Source organism: Physeter macrocephalus, chromosome 13, assembly GCF_002837175.3.
Source record: "Physeter macrocephalus isolate SW-GA chromosome 13, ASM283717v5, whole genome shotgun sequence".
Classification (NCBI taxonomy): Eukaryota; Metazoa; Chordata; class Mammalia; order Artiodactyla; family Physeteridae; genus Physeter; species Physeter macrocephalus.
The window spans coordinates 38,400,905-38,426,494 of record NC_041226.1 but is presented as its reverse complement, the minus strand read 5'-3'; the positions used below and the strand labels follow the sequence as shown (position 1 = coordinate 38,426,494).

Below are 25,590 nucleotides of genomic sequence, written 5' to 3'. Positions count from 1 at the left end.
GTTCCCCTGCATCGGCAGGCGGACGCGCAACCACTGCGCCACCAGGGAAGCCCGAAGCTGAATTTTTAATGAAAAACTTAGCTGTCAGTTTGGCTGTCTACCTATATTGGCTAACATGAGCATTTTCTAACTCTATCTTCTAGGTGTATCAGGTAGGTAAATGTATCAAATGTTCCTTCTTTTTTCTTGCGTAAAGGAATTTTATCTGTCTTTCTCTCATATTTTTTTCCAGTGTTACACCCAATTCCATCATGTCAATGATATGATTTGTTCAACATATCTTTATTGATTCTGTTATATACAAAAGAGTATCACTAAAGAAATAAACATGCATAAAACAAGATCCTTCTCACTGAAATCTTTCAGACTAGAATGGCAGATAACTATGAGACAGTGTGAGGAATACATCCAGGTTGGAAGCTTATTTAATTTGGGGGGGGAGGTTTTTAAGAAAAATATTACAGTGTACAAATGAAAAAATCATGTACAGGCACTTCAAAGGGACCAATGCAAGTGAGGGGACTCTGAGTCTTAAATTTCATTTAGGTTATGGTAAATCCACTGCTGATACAGAGCATTATAAAGGTGATATACTCAAAGTGCTATAGGAATACTGTTGGTCAGATTATTTTCTCATGTACAACTACCATGTCATTAAATATTAGAGAAAGAAGTGTATTACTTCTGCCACTTCTGAAAGTCAAATGAGGGTTCATGGAAGTAAAATCTAGTTAAGATTGGCAAATGAGAAGTAGATCATCAGATAGAATAGGTGGGAAGGAAAACCTTTCAGACACAGAGAGATGCACAAAGGACAAAAAGAGATAAGTGTGCACCTTTTAAAGAAAATGCAACTATGTACAGCATAGCAGTGTCATAAATGAATAAGGAAAAATGTATGGGAATTCCCTGGCTGTCCTGTGGTTAGGACTCAACGCTTTCACTGCAGAGGCCCCAGGTTCGATCCTTGTTTGGGGAGTTAAGATTGCACAAGCCGCACAGTATAAAAAGAAAGAAAGGAAAAATATATAGGCTGGATATTAGATTGTTGTCAGAGGAGGTCTTGGTTCTTGTTTGCCATGCTAAGTACAGCTGCTTTAAATTTTAAACCAGTGAAATGTCTAACAAAGAAACCATAGCTCCTTTTGTTTTTTAAACAGGGCAAGTTAAAATTATGTGTCACACATCATAGTTGAGTAAAAAATTATATTTCATTCTAGTACAGATACAAATCATTTATTGTTCATATATTGTTAATATTTATGATAGAATATAGGAAAAATAAAAACTACCATTTAACATTCACATTTATATATTCAATATAAAACATTTAGAGAATATTATTTGTTAAGTGACTAGATATCATTAAATCACTACGAAAATAGTTACCAGGCACTGGCAGACAAATATGCTTTCACATCTATATAAAATTAAGCATCAAAACACAATAAAAATAACTTTAAAGGTCTGATAAAATAGGCTAAAGCAAGGACATTGAAAGTTAATGCTTCCCTTTCTACCTAAACTTGCCTTATTCAATTTCACAGATTTTATAAAATGTAATAATTCTTAAAAACCTACGGAGGGCAAGGAGAGACAAGATCTTCTAAATGGTCTAAGTATGATTGTGAATCACCTAGATGACTCCAAATATTATTTAGGATGTTTTTGTTGAAGGTAACCAAAACCCAACACAAAGTGCTTTAAATTATAAGTAGAGTTGTGACAAATCATGGCTTTTACTCTATTGGTGATTCTGATTGTCAGTGATAATTTGTTAATATGTAAATGTAGTGGCTTCAACAGTTGTTGTTCCCACACATGCCTCCAGAAAAAGCCCATCAGTTCCAGCATTTCCAGCAAGAATGAGCAAATAATTTTGTGTATGTTCAGTACTTAATCAAGGCCTGTCCATTGGGATAGAAAGCACTGGTTCATTTCAATGAACCCTGCCATCTTTCCCCCACTAGGGATGTTGTCAGTGTTCTCCAGTGTGCACAGGATATGTGGGAAATAGGGATTCCTGAACAAATAGTTGAACTCTGTTAGGACAGTGACAAAGGGAAATGAATTAATGCAACTGCATAAAATGTAATGTCATTGCTTTATCTCAAGTACTCACAATTTATCTCCTGAAATTTTTTGATGACTCCTAATTGTACATCATTTTAATGTATTTTGTCAACAATCTCCAAACCATATCTATAATGTGATCTTTATAGCACAAATCTGGCTTATATTAAGGTTTTAAAAAATACCCTAGAACCGCAGCAAAAATTATAGGTTCCATGAAATGGGCATCTCAAGTTTTTCATATTTCTCATGACTTACACATGTGCCTCCTGTTCTCTTACACTACACCTCAGAATTAACATTCCAGAATTACTAACTGTATGCATTTTTATATTTCTGTTCAGTGTATTTGCATGCCTTTGCTATAATGTCTGTGATTGTTATTTCACCTAGACCTGAACTTTTAATTCTCCCCTAATAATCACAACTAGCTCAGATGAGTCCTTGTTCTAGAACACTTCCCAAATGCCAAAGGCCAGAGTGCCATTAGACTTCTTACACCTATAGTACTCATGCAACTTAGAACATTATTCTAAAAGTGTTATTTTTGTGTTTTCACATGAAGAGCTTTATGGAAGAACCTGTTCATTGCTGTGAGTGCAGCTTCTGCATAGCTGCATCTAATAAATACTTGCAAAATGAAACCATGGAGCCTCTGCACTGGCTATAAGGACCCACTGGGCAGCAGGCAGCACTGAAGCTCGGCGGACCCCCCGTCACTGCCCCCTGAACATCCTGAGGTCTAACCCGCAGGGCTACTGGTTGCTCTATGCCGGCTTCAACCAGGACCATGGACTCTTTGCTTGTGGGATCGAAAACGGATTCCAATTCTATAACGCCAATTCACGAAAAGAAAAAGAAGAACAAGAATTTCTAGAAGGAGGAGTTGGCTATGTTGAAGTATTATTTTGCTGCCATTATTTAGCTTTAGTTGATGGTGGGGAAAAAATCCTCCCAACAAAGTGATGATCTGACATGACCTGGAAAAGGAAACTGTTATTGTCATAGGATTTTCTTCAGAAGTCAAGGCTGAGCTAGAATTGTTGTTTTGTACTCTGATTAAGGTGTTTACATTTACATGCAATTCCCATCAATTGCAGGTCTTTGAAACCTTCTATAACCCTAAAGATCTCCTGTGTTCTGTCCAATAGTAAGAACTTCCCCCTTGGCCTTCCCAGGCATGCACACAGGCCACAGGCTTACTCATGGACCTGGCCAGCACCAAGAAGTCATCAGTGGGCATTCCGGCCCACAAGGGTGTCCTGAGCTGCATTGCTCTCAACCACCAGGGAACAAGAATTTCAACCGCATATGCAAAGAGGACCCTTCTAAAAATACTTGATATATCAGTGCATTTAATCCAGGCACTACGAAGAGGATTTCAAGCAGCTAATATTTGCTGCATTAACTTCAATCAAGATGCTTTCCTCATCTGTGAGTCCGATAACCATGGCACATCGCATATTTTGCTGCCAAAGTTTTAAAAAAGGAATAAACAGTCTAGTTTGGCATCAGTGAATTTCCTTCCGAAATACTTCAGTTCCAAGTGGAGTTCTTAAAAGTGTCAGGGTCCCTCAGACTCTTCATGCATTTGTGCCTTTGGAACAGAGCCAAATGCTGTCATTGCGATTTGTGCAGAGACAGCTACTACAAATTCCTGTTTAACCCAAGGCGGAGTGCAAGCAGGACGTCTATGCACAGTTTTTAGAAATGACCTAGGACAGGCTGTGACTATTCACTGGGCATAAAATCAATACCCACGGCAGATTGCCACTGAGAGCGCTGAATGGGCCCCTCAAACTCCTGGGGCTGGTGCCTGCGCTCTTAGGTAAGGGGTTGGAGGGATTGCACGGGAACTCTGGTCTCAAAGCTGTATGTGGCTGTCTGTTTTTCCTAAGCCAGGCTTTCCATCTTCAGTATTAAGGAAAGAATCTTCATCAGGGTACTGTGGACGCTCCAGGGGCTCCGAGCATCTCCTGCCTGACTGCTGGCTTGTTACCTTTAGATCAGCTGTGACGTTCGTTTCGGTGGTACCACCAGATCCTAGCACTTGCATTTGGGGCTCCGTACAACCTTAGGGGCCTCTTGAGAAAAGGAGAGACAAATTGAATTTTGTCTTTGGTGACAGAGTCTATCATTTTTACTGAGTTTGTGATGGGGAAATAAACAAATAAATAAATGTTAAATTATAAATAAATAATGTTAAATAATAAATAATAATTACCAGTAACATCTGGTAAACATTATCACCAGATTTAAGTGGGAAATCCTCCCATCTGAACATGAAGGCAAAAGACACTGCCAAATTTGAGATGCCAGGCATTTTCCCGGAGAGTCCCGCGCCTCTCCTCCGTGCCTGTTGTAATCCATAGTGTAGTTGTATCTCTATTTTGGGAGTTCGCGTCTTTGTGTTGGAGCTGTTAGAATTAAGGCAAACGCCAGGCCAACCCTGTGCCAGGCCAACCCTGTGAGCAACGCTGTGTATCTCCTGTGATCTCCTGATGAAACTGCAGTGGGGTGGGGGGTGTTAAAAGAGAGTTTCTGTTACCTGCAGAGAAATGCATAGAATGAGTCATAGAAGAATTGTCACTCAATTTAGAGGTTATGAAGAGAAGCTTTAGACATCTTAACAAAGCAGTGCCCAATTTCTGTTGTCATGGAGCAGGTTGCCTTAACCTGCCATTTACACCTCCCTTGCCTTAACCTGCCATTTACACCTCCCTTTCTCACCGTTTTCTTATCTCCCCAACGTTTATAAGAATAGCTGCACACTAACAGTCTGGGAATGAGAGGAATATAACATTTTTTTGTTTAACATTTGGTAACTAAAATAGGTTATGGGCTCTATATCGTTAGTACTACTTGAGGTATACACTTAATTTTCTTAAATTCCTTTTAAACTTAATTTTATGGTTTTGGTTTCAGGTTGCAAATATTTAAACTCTACAGCAACAAGTTCTCAGTTTTGCCAGTTCCTTTACTGTCGTGTAATCAACTAACTGTATGTGGCTTTCCATGTTAAGTATGCATGTTGCTTTTATGTGTATTTAATCATGAACTTTAATTCTGCACTTATTTGTTATGTTTCTTTTTTTAAAAAATTAAAAATTGGAGTATAGTTGATTTACAATGTTGTGTTAGTTTCAGGTGTATAGCAAATTGAATCAGTTATACATATACATTTATCCACTATTTCGTATTTTAGATTCATTTCCCATAGAGGTCACTACAGAGTATAGAGTTCCCTGTGCTATACAGCAGGTTCTTATTAGTTATCTATTTTACATATAGTAGTGTGTATATGTCAATCTCAATCTCCCAATTTATCCCTCCCAAACCCCTTATCCCCTGGTAAACATAAGTTTGTTTTCTACATCCATGACTCTACTTCTGTTTTGTTAATAAGTTCTTTTTACCCCGTTTTTAAGATTTCACATATAAGCAATATTGTATGATATTTGTCTTTCTGTCTCTGACTTACTTCACTCAGGATGACAATCTCTAGGTCCATCCATGTTGCTTCAAATGGCATTATTCTGTGCCTTTTTATGGCTGAGTAATATTCCATTGTATATATGTACCACATCTTCTTTATCCATTCCTCTGTTGATGCACATTTAGGTTGCTTCCATGCCCTGGCTATTGTATTTAAATAGTGCTTCAATGAATATTGGGGTGCATGTATCTTTTTGAATTATGGTTTTCTACAGGTATATGCCCAGGAGTGGGATTGCTGGGCCATATGGGAGTTTTATTTTTTGTTTTTCAAGGAAACTCTGTACTGTTCTCCATAGTGGCTGTATCAATTTACATTCCCACCAACAGTGTAGGAAGGTTCCCTTTTCTCCATACCCTCTCCAACACTGACTGTTTGTAGATTTTTTGATGATGGCCATTCTGGCCAGTGTGAGGTGACACAACATTGTAGTTTGATTTGCATATCTCTAATAATTAGTGATGTTGAGCTTCTTTTCATATGCTTGCTGACCATCTGTATATATTCTTTGGAAAAATCCCTATTTAGATTTTCTGCCCATTTTTTGATGGGGTTGTTTGTTTTTTTGATACTGAGCTGCATGGCTGTTTGTATATTTTGGAGATTAATCCCTTGTGGGTTGCTTCATTGGCAAATATTTTCTTCTGTTCTGAGGGTTGTCTTTTTGTTTTATTTATGGTTTCCTTTGATGTGCAAAAGGTTTTTACTTTAATTAGATCCCATTTGTTTATTTCTGTTTTTATTTTCATTACTCTATGAGACAGATCAAAAAAGATTTTGCTGCAATTTATGTCAAAGGGTGTCCTTCCTATGTTTTCCTTTAAGAGTTTTATGTTGTCCAGACTTACATTTAGGTTTTTAATCCATTTTGAGGTTATTTTTTTTATGAAGTTAGGGAGTGATCTAATTTCATTCTTTTACATGTAGCTGTCCAGTTTTCCCAGCACCACTTATTGAAGAGACTGTCTTTTCTCCATTGTTTATTCTTGCCTCCTTTGTCATAGATTAGGTGACCATAGATGCATAGATTTATCTCTAGGTTTTCTATCCTGTTCCATTGAGGTATATTTCTGTTTTCGTGACAGTACCATATTGTCTGGATGACTGTAGCTTTGTAGTATAGTCTAAAGTCAGGGAGCCTGCTTCCTCCAGCTCTGTTTCTCTGTCTCAAGATTGATTTGGGTATTCATGGTCTTTTGTGTTTCCATACAAATTGTAATTTTCTTTGTTCTAATTCTGTGAAAAATGCCATTGGTAATTTGATGGGATTGCATTGAATCTTTAGATTGCTTGGGTAGTATAGTCATTTTCAGAATACTGATTCTTCTAATCCAAGAACATGGTAAATATCTCTGTTTGTGTCATTTTTTATTCTTTCATCAGTATCTTATAGTTTTCTGAGTACAGGTCTTTTGCCTCCTTAGGTAGGTTTATTCCTAGGTATTTTATTCCTTTTGTTATGATGGTAAATGGGATTTTTTCCTTAATTTCTCTTTCAGATATTTCATTGTTATTGTATAGGAATGCAAGAGATTTCTGTGCATTAATTTTGTATCCTGCAACCTTGCCAAATTAATTGATGAGATCTAGTATTTTTCTGGTAGCATCTTTAGCATTTTCTCTGTATAGTATCATGTAATTTGCAAACAGTGACAGTTTTAGTTCTTCTTTCCCAGTTTGGATTTCTTTTATTTCTTTTTCTTCTCAGATTGCTGTGTCTAGGACTTTCAAAAATATGTTGAATAAGAGTGGCAAGAGTGGACATCCTTGTCCTGTTCCTGATATTAGAGGAAATGCTTTCAGTTTTTCATCATTGAGAATGATGTATGCTATGGGTTTGTCATATATAGCCTTTATTTTGTTGAGGTAGTTTCCCTCTACACCCACTTTCTGGAGAGTTTTTATCATAAATGGGTGTTAAGTTTTGTCAAAAGCTTTTTCTGCATCTATTGAGATGATCATATGGTTTTTATTATTTAATTTGTTAATATGGTGTATCACTTTGATTGATTTGCATATTTTGAAGAATCCTTGCATCACTGAGACAAATCCCACTTGACCATGGGGTATGATCCATTTAATGTGTTGTTGGATTCCGTTTGCTACTATTTTCTTGAGGATTTTTGTGTCTATGTTAATCAGTGATTTTCATCTGTAATTTTCTTTTTTTGTAATATCTTTGTCTGGTTTTGGTATCAGCGTGATGGTGCCTTGTCATATTAGCTATGGAGAGATCCTCCCTCTGAAATTTTTTAGAATAGTTTGAGAAGGATAGATGTTAGCTGTTTGCTAAATATTTGATAAAACTCACCTGTGAAACCATCTGGTCCTGGACTTTTGTTTGTTGGAAGATTTTTAACCACAGTTTCAATTTCAGTACTTGTGATTGGTCTGTTCATATTTTCTATTTCTTCCTGGTTAAGTCTTGGAAGTTTGTACCTTTCAAAGCATTTGTCCATTTCTTCCAGGTTGTCCATTTTATTGGCATATAGTTGCTTGTAGTAATCTCTTATGATATTTTGTATTTCTGCAGTGTCAGTTTTAATTCTTCCTATTTCATTTCTAATTTTATTGATGTGTGTCATCTCCCTTTTTTTTATGTGTCTGGCTAAAGGTTTATCAATTTTGTTTACCTTCACAAAGAACCAGCTTTTAGTTTCATAGATCTTTGCTATTGTTTTAATTGTCTCTATTTCATTTATTCCTGCTCTTATATTTATGATTTCTTTCCTTCTACTAATTTTGAGATTTGCTTGTACTTCTTTCTCTAATTGCTTTAAGTGTGAGATCTGTTGTTTATTTGAGATTTCTCTTGTTTCTTGAGGTAAGAGTATATTGCTATAAACTTCCCTCTTAGAACTGTTTTGCTGCCTTCCATAAGTTTTGGGTCATAATGTTTTCATTGTCATTTGTTCCTGGGTATTTTTAATTTTCTCTTTGATTTCTTCCTTTCATTGTTTAGTAGCATACTGTGTATCCTCCACGTGTTTGTGTTTTTTATAGTTCTTTTTTTCCTGTAATTGAGTTCTAATCTCATGCCATTGTAGTTGAAAAAGATGCTTGATATGATTTGAATTTTCTTAAATTTACCAAGGCTTGATTTGTGACCCAAGATGTGATCTATCCTGGATAATGTTCCATGTGCACTTGAGAATAAAGTGTATTCTGCTGCTTTCAGATAGAATGTCCTATAAATATCAATTAATTCTATCTGGTTCAATGTGTCATTTAAGGTTTGTGTTTCCATATTTATTTTCATTCTGGATGATCTATCTGCCCATTGGTGTATTTAAAATTCTCCACTATTATTGTGTTACTGTCAATTTCCCTTTTTACAGTTATTAGTATTTGCCTTTTAAATTGAGGTGCTCCTATGTTGAGTGCATATTTATTTTGAATTTTTATATCTTCTCCTTGGATTGATTCCTTGATCATTATGTAGTGTTCTTCCTTGTCTCTTTTAACAGTCTTTCTTTTAAAGTCTATTTTGTCAGATATAAGTAGTGCTACTCCAGCTTTATTTGATTTCCATTTATATGGAATATTTTTTTCCATCCCCTCACTTTTATTCTGTATGTGTCCCTAGGTATGATGTGGGTCTCTTGTAGACAGCATATGTACAGGTCTTCTTTTTGTATCCATTCAGCCAGCCTGTGTCTTTTGGTTGGAGCATTTAATCCATTTACATTTAAGGTAGTTATCAATATGTATGTTCCTATTACCATTTTCTTAATTGTTTTGGGTTTGTTATTATAGGTCTTTTCCTTCTCTTGTGTTTCCTGCCTAGAGAAGTTCCTTTAGCATTTGTTGTAAAGCTGTTTTGTTGGTGATGAATTCTCTTAGCTTTTGCTTGCCTGTAAAGGTTTTATTTTGTATCCATTCAGCCAGCCTGTGTCTTTTGGTTGGAGCATTTAATCCATTTACATTTAAGGTAATTGTCCATATGTCTGTTTGTATTGCCATTTTCTTAATTGTTTTGGGTGTGCTTTTGTAGGTGTTTTCTCTTTCCTTCCTCTTTTTTTTTTTCCTTCTCTTGTTTTCCTTGCCTACATAAGTCCTTTTAGCATTTGTTGTAAAGCCAGTTTGGTGGGGCTCAATTCTCTTACCTTTTGCTGGTCTTTATAGCTTTTGATTCTCCATGAAATCTGAATGAGATCTTTGCTGGGTAGAATATTCTTGGTTGTAGGTTTTTCCTTTTCATCACTTTAAATTTCCCTTGCATCCCTTCTGGCCTGCAGAGTTTCTGCTGAAAAATCACCTGATAAACTGATGGGGATTCACTTGTATGTTATTTATTGCTTTTCCTTTCTTGGTTTTAATATGTTTTCTTTGTATTATTTTTTGTTAGTTTGATTAGTATGTTTCTTGATGGGTTCCTCCTTAGATTTATCCTGTATGGGACTCTCTGCTTTTACTGGACTTGGGTGCCTATTTCCTTTTACATTTTAGGGAAGTTTTTGACTATGATCACTTCAAATATTTTCTCAGGCCCTTCCTCTTTTTCTTCTTCTGTGACCCCTATAATTCGAATTAGTTGCATTAGTTAGTTCATTTAATGTTGTCCCAGAAGTCTCTGAGACTGTCTTCATTTCATTTCATTCTTTTATCTTTATTCTGTTCCATGGCCGAGATTTCCACCATTCTGTCTTCCAGTTCACTCATCCATTCTTCTGTTCTGCTTTTGATTCCTTTTAGTGTATTTTTCATTTCAGTTATTTTGTTCATCTCTGTGTGTTTGTTCTTTAGTTCTTCTAGGTCTTTGTTAAACTTTTCTTGTATCTTCTTGATCCATACCTCCATTCTTTTTCCAAGAACTTGGATCATCTTTACTATAACTACTCTCGATTCTTTTTTCAGATAGATTGCTTATCTCCTCTTCATTTAGTTGTTCTTGTAGGTCTTTATCTTGTTCTTCATCTGCAACATATTTCTTTGTCATCTAATTTTGTCAAAATTATTGTGTTTGTGATATCCCTTCTGCAGGCTGCAGTATCATAGTTCCTCTTGCTTCTGGTGTCTGCCTCCTTGTGGGTGAAGTTGGTCCAGAGGTTTGTGCCATTTTTCCCTTGATAATCAGTTTGATGGGTGTTGTGGTAATCAGTGCTTGTCCTAGATATTGAGCTGGGACCTCCGCTTTGCTCTTGGTTGTCAATGTTCTATCACAGGTGGCACCTGCTCCCTAGTTGTTTTAGTGCAAGCCCCCAGATCTGTTCCTTAGCTGTGATTCAGATCTGCAGTGTTAGGTAGGTGGGGTTGTAGTACACCCACTGGGAGAAGGCACTGAGTTTTCCTCCTTTGGAGTTGTTCACCTGTGAATGTGCCCTCTTTCACCCATTGTGTAGGCTCACAGAGTATACTGTTGTTCGCACTGCTCTCAGTCCTGCCTTAACTGGGTGTATGCCAGCAATTTGCCCTGGTTACTCTCAGGCATTATTTTCACCTGGCCACTGGTATAGGTCCACTGAGGTCAGTTCCCAGGACTGCAGTAGTCATGTAACTGGACCTGCTGTGGAAGCTATGGAGGCAACTTTAACTCTGGTCTGGCCCTATCCCCATGTGTATGTGCCCGCAAAGCCCACAGCTGCTAAAGCTAGACCCATCTTAGCTGCAAGAGCACTTGTACTTTTGGATGTTTTGCAGGTGCTGAATTTAGGATGCTGTCAGCAGTGGTGTAATTCTGCAGTTCACACAGCCATGAGGAGAGTTTTCAGCTCTTCTTCCTTAGTCACATAGCCCCTGGGGCTCAGCTGTGTTTCACCTCCACCTCTGTAGGAATTTCCTAGAGAAGGGAGCTATCTGTACCCTCCTATGATAGCGGGATGGGTCTCAGAACCCACTGGCAGATTTCCTAGTAGTGAGTTATCTGCACTCCCGGGACAACAGGAGAGGTTCTGGCACCTACTGATGGATTTTTTAGTTGGGGAAGATATCCACACCTTCCTCAGACAATGGGGTAGGTCCCAGCACCCCTTGTTGGATTTCCTAGTAGTGAGAGGTTTCCATGAAGTTCTGGGACAGTGGAGGCAGGTCCTGGCACTTGCTCACAGATTTCCTAGTGGGGTGAGTTATCTGCACCCTCCTGGGACAATGAGGCATGTCCCGGCATCCGCTAATGGACCTCCTAGTTGCAGAAGCTATCTGTGCCCTCCTTGGACAGCATGGGCATGTCCTGTGACCCACTGGTGGAATTTCTAGTTATGGGAGCTGTCCATGCCTTTCTGGGTCAGCAGGGACGGGACCTTGCATCTGCCCGTGGGCCTGGAAGAGGTGACTAGTGCCCACCTCTGAAGACCAAGTTGACGATGGTGACTCACACCCACCCCCAGAGCTCCTGTAGGCAGTATCCTGTTGCCTGGGAGCACTCACAAGGATAGAATTTCTTATGGTTTTCCCATGCTTATCCTTGTGTGCCTCCCAGTATTTGTGTCTTACCTCTGTGGTGGCCTTAGGCTTCTTCCTAGTGCACCCTCAGTTGCCATGGCCTGACCTCTTCAGGCTGTTTCTCACCTAACCCTGGTCTTCTCAGTGGGATTGAGCTTCTGAGTCTGAGCTTTAGCACCTGACCCTCACCCTAAATAAAATTGATATTCCTTGCCCCAACACTTCATCTCATCTCTAGATTTATTGGCGAGCTATAGGAGCTTGGACTCGGTAAAACTTCCCTAATCTTGAACTGATTTTCCTCTTGGAATTCTATTCTAAATGGAATCATTATCTGTCCCTTTTGATCTTTCTCCTAATTATTCTTATCCCAAAACTTGTTCAAGTGTTTTCAACCTTAAAATAAACACAGAAACACCACAATCATTACTCTAAAATCAGCACTATATAAAACTTTATTTTTCCTCTCTTACAACCAAAGTCCTTGAAAAAATTTTCTCCCTTGCTGTCTCCGTTTATTCATTCTTCAACTTATGTTCTTCAACTAAATTCTCACTTCTACCTTAACCTCTTAAAGAAAATTGCATTTTTAAATAAATCAAATGTATACTTTTCAAACTTAATTTTTGATCTCTCTACATCATTTTACACTAATAAAGACTTTATTTTCAGTGATTATTTTGTGTGTTTGTTAATCACAATTTTTTAAAAATTGAAAATATTTTTTTCAATGTTTAATTTTTTTCTGTATATTGCTTTAAGACTCTTCACAGGACACTGCAATTAAGTGGGAGTGAAGGGGCTAAACATATGACTTTCATGTATTCCAGAGCAAACATGTTGAAGCCTTCATCCTGTTAGTGATTGGGATTTACTAAAAGGTTTTTAATTGCATAGTATCTTTATCAATTCTGTGCTTTAGAAGTACTACTTTGATATAACTGAAACTGATTCATTCCAACTTTCAAAAGATAAAATTATGATGATTAGTTGGGAAACAATTGAAATATTCCAAAACGAGGTGACAAAGTTCTTAAACAAATTAATGATTATTAAATAATGAGCTGTTAGGCACTTAAAATTATAGATAAAAAGTTTTAAAAGGACTTTTGAAAGTCCTTTTTGAGTCCTTTTTGAGCTGAACATTTCAATGAAGTTGTTCTTAACTGGCTGTGATTTTGCTCCCACAGCCTGGTGACATTGGCAATGTCACAGTCATTGCCATAATTGATTGTCATAACTGGGGGAGATGTTACTAACATCTAATTCATAGAAGTCAGATATTCTGACTTTTTGTTATGGCTAAATTTGAGATTACTAATGGATATCTAAGTAAATAAGTTTGATAGTGTTTGCATAAATAGTTCTTAGAACTCAAAAGAGAGTTCATGTCTGGGGATATAGATATGGAAAATGATAACATATAGATGATATTTGAAGATTTCAATGAGATTAATCAGTAATAAAATGTGAGCAAACACCAACCTGTTTATCACTGAATACAAGGGTGTTAAAATGTGTTAGAAGCCTGCCAAGATTTTGATCATTTCAGCCCTCATGATGGATAAGTTGGGTTTAAAGCAGTTATTAGTCCCTGAACCTGTCATCTTCAGGGTTAAACAATTTTCTTTTAACTAAATGGCCCCAAACAAATATTTTTATTTTCTGTATTTTCCACAATGTGGAAAATATTAGTAAACACTAATAGCATAGAAGAATGAAAGGTGAGAGGATTAAGGAAGACTGGAATTTAAGGGACCTATCAGAATGGAGGAAAGTGAGAGGAAATTATGAGAAGAGATCAGTTGTGGAAGCAAAGAATTAATAGTAAAAAAAAAAAAAAAGAACACATAAAGATGCTTAAGAGATGTCAATCAAGATAAGAATTTATATATAGTAACTGATTTTAACAAGAATAGAGATGTGACTGACCCTGAAGTGTGAAGTTCTAATACTGCTTATTGTTGAATGGAATGCCTTATAAATCTATGTAGGGGGAAATGTTTTCTCCCCACTGTACTGGAAAGAGATAATTTAGAATGAAATTATCCTTTCTTTGTATTTCCCTTTTGTGCTTATTTACAGGGAGAATAAGTTGTTTACTGCACTGGTAAGATTTATGTGACTTCTGGGGTTCATTGAACCACTTCCAAAATTCCAAACATTTGACATTGGCCTTAAAAGCGGGAAATAGAGCACATTTTCCTCTCTCTTCATCTGCTAGTTCACAGATGAGGCAACAATAATTTATTATTATTATTGGGTATTGTTTTATTTATTTATTTATTTATTTATTTATTTATTTATTTATTTTACAGGTGATTTCTAGACTTTAATCATTTTCATAAGTGAAACTTTACTCCCACTGAATAGCAACTCTTCATTCCCCTGCCATCAGCATTCTATTCTCTGCTTCTTTGTGTATAACTATATTCTAAATCACATGAGTGAGTTTCGGAATCATGCAGTATTTGTCCTTCTGTGACTGGCTTATTTCACTAAACATAATTTCCTCGTGTTTATCCATTTTACCACATATGGCAAGATTTCATTTTTCTCAAGCTAAATAATATTCCATTGCCTGTATAAACCACATTTTCTTTATTCATTCATCTGTCTATAGACGTTTAAATTATTTCCATATCTTGGCTATTGTGAATAATGTAATAAACATGAGAGTATAGATAATTCTTAACTATAAGTATCAGTACAGATGCTGATTTTATTTCCTTTGGATAAATATATCCCAAAGTGGAAATATTAGATCATAAGGTAGTTATATTTTTAATTTTTGAGGAACTCCCATGCTGTTTCCCATAGTGGCTAAACCAGTTTACATTCCCAACAAAAGTGTACAAGCTTCCCTTTCCTCTAGAACCTTGTCAATATTTGTTACCTCTTACCTTTTTGATACTAGCCATCCTAGCAGGCGTAAGGTGGTACATTTTTTTTTCTTTTTCATTTCCCTGATTACTAGTAATGTTGAGAATCTTTTCGTGTACCTATTGGTCAATGTACGTCTTCTGTGCAGAAAACCTATTCAAATTATTTGCCCATTTTTAATAGTTATTTTTCCCCTATAAGTTGTAAGAATTCCTTTCATAGTTTGGATAATAACCTCTTCTCAGATATATGGCTTGCAAATATTTTTTTTTTTTCCCATTCAGTGGCACTTTTTTTTTTTCTTTTTTGGCTGCATTGGGTCTTCATTTCATTGCTGTGCATGGGCTTTCTCTACTTGTGGTGAGTGGGGGCTACTCTTCATTGTGGTGCATGGGTTTCTCAATGAGGTGGCTTCACTTGTTGCAGAGCACTGGCTGTAAGCTTATGTGCTTCAGTAGCTGCAGCACTCTGGCTCAGTAGTTGTGGCATGTGGGACCTAGAGCACATGGGCTTCAGTAGTTGTGGTGTGTGGGCTCAGTAATTGCAGCACATGGGCTCTGGGGCATGCGGGCTTCAGTGATTGTGGAGTGTAGGCTTGGTAGTTGTGGCTCGTGGGCTCTAGAGTGCAGGCTCACTAGTTGTGATGCAGAGGCTTACTTGCTCCGTAGCATGCAGGATCTTCCCAGACCAGGGATCAAACCCATATCCCCTGCATTGGCAGGCTGATTCTTAACCACCACACCACCAGGGAAGTCCTGGCATTTTTTACAGAATTAGAAAATACAGTTTTAATAATATAAAACTAAAATGGACTCTGAATAGCCAAAAAATTTTTTAGAAAAAAGAATAAAACTGAAGACATCACACTTACTAATTTCAAAATATATTACAAAGCTACAGTAATTAAAACAGTACGGTACTGTTGTAAAGACAGACATAAATCAATAGAACAGAAGAGAGCACTCAGAAATAAATTCACACATATATGGTCAATTTTGATAAAGGTGCCAAGAATACACAATGAGAAAAAGATAGACTCTTCCATGAATGTTGTTGAGAAAACTGAATACTCAAATGCAAAATAATAAATTTGCATACATACTTTATACAATACACAAAAATACAGAAATATACAAAATGAATTAAACTCTTAAATGTAAGACCTGAAACTGTAAAACTCCAGAATAAAACATAGGGGAAACCTTCCGAACTTGGGTCTTCACAATGATTTATTGTATATGACACCAAAAGCATATGGAACCAAAGCAAAAATAGACCAGTGGACTACATCAAAATTTTTGTTTTGAGGTATTTATATCATTGTTTAGAACTTCCCTCTTTAACTCAGCTTAAAGACTCAACCTTTATGACAAAATTCCATAGCTCCATGAATGTGCATAGGTAAATATATTTAGGAACACTTTCATAGCATTGCCTAACCCATAAGTAGATCCTAAGAGATAGGGAAAGGCAAGTGACAGGATGGTCACTTATTTTGGATTAAGGCAGTCCAGGAAAGGCCTTGATGAAGAAAATAGGAAGGAAGTGAATGAAATTCTCAGGTGGAGGGGAGATTTATTTAATATCCATTCGAATGACGTTCCATTGCAAATATCTACAGTGAGATTGTCCTCAATGCATTCTTATCTTGGGTTAACATGGACAGAAGTAAGAGAGAATGATCCAATAGAGGGGGAGAGAGAATTGGATAAAAAAATAAGAACTATTAATGAGATTCTAAAACATGAATATTAAGAATTAGGAAGACAGGGCTTCCCTGGTGGCGCAGTGGTTGCGCGTCTGCCTGCCGATGCAGGGGAACCGGGTTCGCGCCCCAGTTTGGGAGGATCCCACATGCCGCGGAGTGGCTGGGCCCGTGAGCCATGGCCGCTGAGCCTGCGCGTCCGGAGCCTGTGCTCCGCAACGGGAGAGACCACAACAGTGTGAGGTCCACGTACCACAAAAAAAAAAAAAAAAAAAAGAATTAGGAAGACAGAGAAAAAAGGAAAAGTGTACATTCTTAGTATATTGAAAGTTATGATTTCAGAAATACAAATAGAGAACTGCCATCACAAGTAGCCTCAATATTACAAATATATAGTATTCATATGTCAAAAACACTAATAATATAAAAATCATATCAAATATCTCTATTTGCTATCAAAACATTTCTGTATTAATAAATGTGTCATTTCCGATGTATATGAACACATCAGCTTCATATGTTTTATTCCATAAAAAAGGAATTAAAACTTAATTCAGTATTCCTCAAAGTGTATTTCACAGAAAAGTAGGTTTTATTAGATGCTTGAAACAAAGAAATAAAAAATGTCCATACAGTTAGTCAGAATGAGCTACCCAACAAGAGAGATGGATGTTGTCTAACCAAATTCTTGTGGAAAGGCCCTGGCTTCCCTGATTGCAGTTTAGATTAAATTTGCTCTCAGCTGCTGAGTTGGACAGCCAGTTTCACCAGTTAACATCAGTGTTTCTATGTTACTGCTGGGCTGTCATTTGTCACTTGATTCATCCTAATCTATGAAATGTCAATGTTATCCACTGTCTGCAAATGTCTGGAGTGATGGCATGAAAAAAAGGCTTGCAATTTCAATTTGCAGAATGTTGCTGCAATTATAATACTGAGCCTCTTATTAAAAACTAAGTGGGCTTTGCCCTGTACAAAAGGGCAGATTTCATTCATTTGTGATTATCTAAATTCTGAAGGGAATTTTATCCCTTCAAAAGAGTTGATTAATTTCCAGGAACAGTGAGAAACAGTGGCAAGGAATATGACCTTGATCATCTCCATCACATGTCCTGGCAGAAAAATCCTCAGACAACCTGTGCTGTGTAAATGCTTTTCTTTCTTTCTTTCTTTCTTTCTTTCTTTCTTTCTTTCTTTCTTTCTTTCTTTCTTTCTTTCATTCTTTCTTTCATTTATTTGGTGTGTCTCCTGCATATGAAGGACTATCATTTTCTTTTGCAGAGAAAATTTCCCTACTTTCACCGCATTTCTCTGCTATGGCATGACTTACACGGGTATTTCCTTCTTTTTATTGGAATTTCCTTTCTGCCTCTAGTTTATCCCAAACTTGCATCCTCTTACAAAAACGATGATACTGTTTGGCATTCACATAAAGAGACTCTTCTCCAAATATCTCTGTCCCCGTAAAAGGATTCCTTAGATAGCAGGCACAGAGCCAGCTCCAAGCACCATCATGACCATCCCTCCTGAACTGATCACATAGCCTGCCACTGATAGAATTATGATAGACCCTTGTTGGTTGTGTTGGTTTTGGCTCCTGTCTGAACAGTCTGTGCCCCTATTAAACTTGCTGCTGGGTCATGCCTTTCCAGTGAGTCATGCCATCTTCAGTAAATGGCTGATAGAAGATGGTCTGACCTTCAAGAGTCTGTGCTACTTGCTACCCCTAGAGAGTGATCTGCTGCTGTGTTTGTGTCTGACTGGTAGTGACAGCTGTCTGTGGCTGCTGGATGATGATCTGATGAATCTGGTCCTTGCAAAGTCTGTCCTTTCTTTTACTCCCAGATCTGGATCTATCTCAATGGAACCAGCTGTATCTGCTACAAATATTCTGTGTCCCAGATACAGGTACTAGCATGATGGTTTTGTCATGTCCACCAAGGACAGTTTGGATAATGATAGGTTGGACAGAGATTAACACTAACTTGTACCACTAATGTATGCCCCTGGACCTGCTGTTGAATCCATCTGGCAATCTGTTCTTTTGAAATATTGCTCTTTTCTGCATTCTGCTCCATGGTCCAATGAAGTTAAAATCCTATTCAAAGAGAGCTTTGCTCTGGAGATCCTAGAAGATTATGAAGTATATTTCAGAGTGCAGGGGAGTTGGTAACAGGCAAGATTGCTCTGGGTCTGGTGCCTGAAAATCTGGACCTAAGTGTGAGAGAGAAAGAGATGCAGCTCCATCTGACACTTGCACTCTGCAAGGGTCAAGAACCCCAATGTGCCTGCTCCAGTGGTCACATCCATGCATGGGACTGGCCTCTGCAGGCCTTGGACTAGAGTGCCTGGAGGCACTCACAGGCTCTGGGCCAAGGCCACCAGCTCTTTTGCTCATGTAGGTAGGCTAAGCTCAATTCTAACAATCTATTTTTTATTTAATATATATTCATAAACATATGCATGTGCACACTGGACTACATTACTTTCTGATAGCAATTCTAGGATATTTAGGCAAGTATTATTCATAAAACCATCTATAAGGCATTAGAAAAAATGAAAACAGCACAGAAAACTCCTATGACAAGACAAACTAAGAGATAAAAGAGACATAGAAAGACAGTTCTAGGGATATTAGCAGAATAACAACCCTGTCTAAAAATCAGAGACTAGAGCACATAAAGAGTGATATTTGAACATGATCTTTAATATAGAAATATCTTGACAAGAAAAGTGGGAAATTAATGGAAAATAGGATAAACTTCTTTCAAAAAGTGGAGAACAATCCAATTTGACATTAATATAAGACTCACAAAGAAGCTGTTGTCTTATATTAATAAGACAATATTAATAATAAATATAAATAATAAATATTATAGTATAAAAATACATATTATAAATATAATAATAAATAATAAATCTTATAAGATATTAAAGGAGTTGCAATGTCCTATATTTTGTTACTGTGTTCTCTCAAGTTTTTTTCTTTCTTTCTACAGATATGCTATATTTGTCTAGTATGGGCTTCTTATTGCAACCCTGTAAGTCAGCATTTCCCAGGGTTCTGGCTTTAAACTTCTTACTTTGGACACTCATCCTTAGAGCTGACATCACAGCCATGGCTTCATGAAAAACATTAATGCTGATGACTCCCATCTTAAACCAGTCTCTTAAACTGCAGACTATTTCACCAAATGCCTCCTAGTTATCTCCCAATGAATGCCCTATAATGATTCTAAAACCATTATGTCCATCATTTCCTCACAAATCTATTCTGCCTTGAGTTCCCTAACTTAATCTATAGCAATAAAATGCTTGAAAAAAACAATAAGGAGGAATCCCTAGACAACAGTAATAATCACATGATGTCACATCTGTAGACAATTTAGAACATCCCTCAGAAATTTCCACACAGAGGAAATAAAAGAGAGTGATAGCAATCCACCTTAAAGATAGTTTTACTGGCAATGGAATTTCTCTGAAATGTGCCTCTGTGGAGAAGTAGGAAGAAAGAGCAAAAGAGATTTTCAACTGAAAGGGAGGCATGCAGGACTAGCTACATAATTTACAGCGCCCAGTGAAAAATCAGAAGTGGGACTCCTGTTCAAAACTTATTGAGAATTTCAAATCAACAGCAGTAGAATTTTAAACCAAGTGTGAGACACTACCATGTGCGAGCCCTGAGCAACTGCATAGTCCACACACCTTGAAGCCATCCTTACGTGCAAGGATCCTTATGTGCTAAGCCATCCTTAGCCTGCCGAAATTGGCAAGTTAGAAAGTACTTGGGGTTCACTTTAAAGGGAAATAGGTATTCATAAAGAAATTTTAAAGAAAATTGAAAGAGAGACAAGAGCTCTAAATGAGGATAAATTGTGACATAGAAATTTTCAGTATCCTGTTCATCTTCCATTCAGCTCTACCTTTAATTACATCAGTTATGATATGAAATATTAAGGAACTGTTCTTTTACTTTATTAACTCATAACCATTCTATGTTCATAACTTTTCTTAGAAGTATGATTGACATTTATTAACATATTTTGTAATAAAGAAGTTCTCACTGTGTCCATCATTACTTACCTTAACCTGCATGTGCTTATTTTAAAAAGAATATTCATGTGGCTTCTATGAAGCTTTATTTTCACTTCTGACATTTTATCTGCAACTTCCTACATGATAACTTCAGAAATAAAACTTATATTGCTTATAAGCTTATACCTATATTGATATTGTAGGCTATTATTTAATTCCTTCCATTATGTTTTAGTGGTACAAACTCTGCTATTATTGATCATGCTATATTTCAAGACCTATTGAAAAAATCTTTTGTTGTTTAATTCACTTTCAATGTAACACATCTTCATATCATCACTCTGCCTTTTCATTCAATGGATTTGACCCTCTTTAGATTTATTACATTGTTTACTCTTTTCAGCTTATGAACTATTTTCCCAGATTTAAGAAAATTAGGCATCTGTGAAAAATATAGGAGGATACATAAAAGAATTCTGTATTCTATTCTGGAATACATTTGTCCATCATTGTTAACATATTCCCCCTGCTGGTCCATTTTTGATCCCTCCTCATTGGAACCTGTCAATCATTCTAAACTGTATGTGGGTTTTATAATGTGAGGATATTTCCCAGAGGTTAAAATAACTGAAATTCCTGGGTAAATTGAAAAACAAACAAATACGTGAATTAATAGATTCAACAAAAGACATGACAAAATATATGCAATTCTGTGTAATTTTATTATTTGGATTTTCAATGTTCTGCCATAGAGAAAAGATGGAAAAAATCTATTGGTAAAATTGTTATGGTAAAAGGTTTTTTTTTTGTTTGTTTCTTTTTTTGCGGTACGTGGGCCTCTCACTGTTGTGGACTCTCCTGTTGCGGAGCACAGGCTCCAGACGTGCAGGCTCAGCGGCCATGGCTCACAGGCCCAGCCGCTCCACGACATGTGGGATCTTCCCGGACCAGGGCACGAACCCGTGTCCCCTGCATCGGCAGGCGGACTCTCAACCACTGCACCACCAGGGAAGCCCAGTAAAAGGTTTTTAAGCCCATCTTGCTTTTAGAAAATAAATGAGGTAACTTAAATATCTTGAGTCGTATCAGGGAGAAAAAGTTATCTAATACCCTGTGTTTTGTATAACTGATAAGTTTTTTATGTTTTTAATAAATGGTGCATATAAATCTTTTGATTTTAATAGTGTATATAGCAAATGAATATTTCTGTAATTCTAACCTCTTTTGCATTGTCATGTGCTACTTTCGCTTCCAATGTTGTTATATTGTTATATTTAGTATCACTTTTCTTGTTCATTTCATGCTTATGAATTGAGAAAAACTTATTAGAGAACATTTTTATAAAGTTCAGAAAAAACACAAATTATAAAATATCCATATATAGTTTTCATTTTTTGCAAATTAATATTTGTTAAACATCTGTTGTTCATTATCATATTGTAAATTCCTTAATGGTGGTAAAGTATTTAGTTCTAGATTAGGTGCACAGTTCCATGGTCATAGTTTCCAATATTTTATCAGTTCACCACATGAGTTCCAAATTCATATTTATTCTGTGAGAATTTTGTAGTAACTATACAAGCACAATCCAAGTTATAAAATATAGGAGTATTTGGATAGGTTTATTTTTATTGTTTTTGTTTTTGCTTGTGTTTATTTACTTTGTGAGAGTGCAATAACCTCCAAAGTTTCATTTATTTAATATTCTGTGAATCAAACCTCATTGAAAAATGACCAATGTCAGGCATGTGATGTGTCAGTCATATTTCCTGAATAATAAAATTTTTACCATAGGAGCTACTGTCCTGGGTTCTAGTTTCTCCTTCTCACATACATTTGAGCATGTCTGTGTTTATGCTGCTGTTTGAGAACATTTATGTTAGGTATGATGCAGGCATCTCAGTGAAAAACAGCCTTAACTGGCAATCAGTTCAAGAATACAATCTCAGAGGATAATTCATTGAAAATTGGGGATATTCTCACATTTCTATTGTTTTTCTATAATCTTTCACATGAGGATCATATCTTAACTGCCAAAATAAAACCAAAAGAAACAGATAAGGAGAGTCAAGAACAGAATGGTGATCTTACCAAGGGATAAAGGTGCATGCTTAGTATAAGGGGAAGATAAACAGTAAGAAAATGTCCCAACTGTAAAGGTTTACAGTGCAGTTATAACTACATCATAAGCATTATCAACTTTAGATAAATTCAGTATGTAAGTAGAGAATGGTAGCTTGAGGAATACATTTCACAGGTGTAATATAAAACTATATTTACTTGAGATTACATTAATTAAAAACAAGAGCAATGAGCTCATGAAAAATCTTCCAAGCTGAAGCAGGATATATTACAAATAAATTTACCATTTAATTGTATCTTGAGGTCCAAATTACTGCATACTTATGGAGATGGCTATTAAACTCAAGAGAATAAGGCTACAAGATATGCATCAAATGGGACTGGTTTGGGGGCCAAGCTTATTGCTGCAGATTATTAATTCTGGAATGAACACTAATACCAGATTCAGTACTTCTCATAAATTTGAAGAGGTAAAGAAGAATTTTAGAAAAAAAAAAATCAAAGCCATAAGTGTCTATATTGTGCCCTTCACTGCTAACATCCACTAATTCTCTTGAGGTTCACCCTCTGATAATTGGTATTCTTTGTTGTGAATGGAATTGTCTAGGCTTGCACAAATAATTTTGACTAATAGATGTATTTATAGAATCTTATGCATTGCAAATAGAGAACACACTGCATATATTAAAAATAAACCATGGACTAGAGAAAAGAAAACCTCATATTCAAAAGAAACATCATAAGACCGTGGCTTCTAACCATAATGCAATAAAGTTAAAAATCAATGAGATGATGTAAAATCCACATATCTCTATATTAACAAACTACAAAGTGAATGCTGGGTTTAAAAGAAAATAAGGAAATTTGGAATAAGGAAAAATAAGGAAATACTACTTAATTCTTATGGAATTTTCTTATGCCAAAATAGATAAGCCAAAACTAAACTAGCTCTTGTAAGAAAATTTGTAGTTTAAAATACAGTTCAAAAGTAATATGTGTCTACTATACAGCCACTAGAATGGCAAAAGTTAAAAAGACAGACAATAAGACAATAACAAACATCTGTGAGGATGTGAATGAATAAATATTCATATACTGTTGATGGCAAAGTAAATGGATACAACCACTTTGGAAATTTTTATACCTTGGTGGTATCTTTTAAAGTTGAACAGTTGAATATCTTTTGACCTACCATTTACATGCTTAACAGAAATATTTATGATATATATTAACCATATAATATGCACTAGAATGTTCATGATAGTACTATTTGAATTGACCCAGAACTTTACCAGATGCCCCAAAATAAATTAAATTGTAAATATAAATAAATTAAATCATGCAAATTAAAATGTAGCATATCCATATAATGTAATTCTTTTCAAAAATAAGAATAATCTGGACTACTTGCAATATGAATAGATCTCATAAAGCATTATGGCAAGTAAAAGAGGCAAGGCAAAAGAATATACACTATTTGGAAGAAATGCTATAGAATACCATACAGAAACCTGCTTTGAAAGAGGATAGGAACCGAAAGGGAATACAGGACAGATTTTATGAGGTTATGAATTTTGATCTAGGTTGCTAGTTTCACAAAGTAGTCAGTTTGTTAAAATTATGTGAGCTACACTCTTATGTGCACTCCTCAGTATTTATATTACCCTTCAGTAAACAGTTTTAAAGGATGGATGAATAAATGTTGAAAATATGTAAACTCTCAAGTCAAAATTTTAAAAAGAATAAGAAAGCAAATCCAAAATATGAAGGATGAAGGACACTGGTTTTGAAAAAGAGCCAGGGCAATGAGTGAGAGGAAATTACAATGCCTGATTCATGTTTGAGGATGATGAGAGCAATGATTTGGATTCAATTAAGGTTAGTACCACCTTAATGTCTTATGTAATCATCAACAAGTAGTCCAAATTCAAACTCAATTTTTGGTCACAGATACATTTTCCTTCTTTCAAATAGAAAGAAAAAACAGAGAGAAAATTCATAGATAAAGGAATCCATGTAGATCATTCTTTTTCTGTTTTAACTGGTAATAGGAGACAGAAGTTGGGAGGGAATATAAATACAAAAGCAGCAATTTTACCTTTTCACATTCTGTTTCTTATTGTATTACTGGGTCTATTTTTGTTTGTATTATGGTAGGTGTGGAGTTTTGATAACCTGTAGAGACACTTTCTCATAAATCTGGTGAGACATCTTTTACTTCCACAGTAAAAAAAACACAAGGCCCATTTAAGTGACAGGTGCTAGTACTTTCAGCAAAATTCACTGTACCAAAAACCCTAACACAAAAGTTAGAAAGAATAAAAACTCTATGCAGTTGAGCTCTTTAGCCTGCTGGTACTTGAACATGTTTCACCACCCATATGGTTTATGAAATTACAATTATATGTCTAGCCCTATTCAAGAGTTCAATAAGGCTTTTCTCATTAATAATTGATTAACTGATCATAACATTTCTTAAGGATCTCTAGCCAAGGAAAGAAGGTGTCACCATATCAGGATAATGATGTATGTGGTCTGTAACAACTATCTCACTCAGGCTCTGGGTCTGTATGACTGGCGAACTCCATTTAACTAGACATAACTGGTCATTTGGGGACATAACTTTTGGATTTTGCAAAAGCGTTACTCTATCCCTTCAACAAGTTTACCATGTGTATTAAAAATAAAAAAGTATTTGTGTAATAATTTCTTCCTCTCCACCACTAGGTCATATTTCCTAACCCTAACCATATCTGCATGATCTACACTGTCTTGGTATATCAAGATAAAAGGCCATCTCAATTTCATAGTGCCAGGGCATTTAGGACTCTAATCCCTTAACTTTTTATTGAGACTTTAACCAGAAAAAGGGACTAAATTAATATTTCTGACTTTAACTACACATTCCAAATGCTTAGGAATATAATCATTATTC

The 25,590-nt window shown here is 36.2% G+C and overlaps 1 pseudogene; it reads left to right on the top strand.

Moving 5' to 3' along the window:
- Positions 1 to 3,804, top strand: part of LOC102990942 (WD repeat domain phosphoinositide-interacting protein 3-like) — a 190,011-nt pseudogene extending 186,207 nt beyond the window's left edge.
- Positions 3,805 to 25,590: the final 21,786 nt, after the last annotated feature.